Source organism: Dasypus novemcinctus, chromosome 7 (assembly GCF_030445035.2).
Source record: "Dasypus novemcinctus isolate mDasNov1 chromosome 7, mDasNov1.1.hap2, whole genome shotgun sequence".
NCBI classification, from domain to species: domain Eukaryota; kingdom Metazoa; phylum Chordata; class Mammalia; order Cingulata; family Dasypodidae; genus Dasypus; species Dasypus novemcinctus.
Genome location: NC_080679.1, coordinates 66,610,702 through 66,611,486, shown reverse-complemented (window position 1 = coordinate 66,611,486; position 785 = coordinate 66,610,702). Strand labels below are relative to the sequence as shown.

Genomic DNA, 785 nt, shown 5'->3' with positions numbered 1-785 from the left:
GTTAACCCACAAAATGGGAGAAATTTTTTCAAATCCTATATAACTGATAAGGGACTTATATCTAATAAAACCCCAAAATCCTATTAAAATTGGGCAAAGGATCTGAATAGATATTTCTCCAAAAAAGTTAAACAAATGACTACCAAGCATATGAAAATATGCTCAATATCACTGACCATTAGGAACACACAGATAGAAACCACAATGAAGCTGTGCACAGTGGCAGTATCGTAGCCAATGAGGTTTATCCCAGACATGATTATTGCTGATTGAAAAATTTTACCCCGCCATGATGACTTGAAATATAGTTGGCATTGGCAATTTTTGACAGTCTCTACAGAGACCGAAATAAACAAAAAACAAAACATGAGGTATTACTTAACAACCACTAGGATGGTAATTAAAAAAAAAAAACATGGGAAAACAAGTGTTAGTGAGAATGTGGAGAAATTGTAACCCTCATACACTGTTGTTAGGAATGTAAAATGAGGCAACTGCTTTGGAAAATAGTCTGGGAGTTCCTCAAAAGCTTGAACATAGAGATACCATATGACTGAGCAATTCCACTCCTAGGTATATACCTAAGACAAATGAAAACATATATCCATACAGAATCTTGTACACAAATGTTCATAGCAACATTATTCATAATAATCCCCAAGTAAAAACAATCCATTTTTCATCAAGTCAGGAATGGGATAAATAACGTGATATAGCCATATGATGGAATATTGTTTAGCCATAAAAAGGAATGAAGTACTGATTCATGCTACCGAATGATGAAT

The 785-nt window shown here is 33.9% G+C and overlaps 1 non-coding gene across 1 annotated transcript; it reads left to right on the top strand.

Moving 5' to 3' along the window:
- Positions 1–208: 208 nt before the first annotated feature.
- On the top strand, positions 209–343 carry LOC111760083 (U4 spliceosomal RNA). The gene has a single exon (XR_002793880.1). It is a non-coding gene; the product is annotated as a U4 spliceosomal RNA (small nuclear RNA).
- The last annotated feature ends 442 nt before the right edge of the window (positions 344–785 follow it).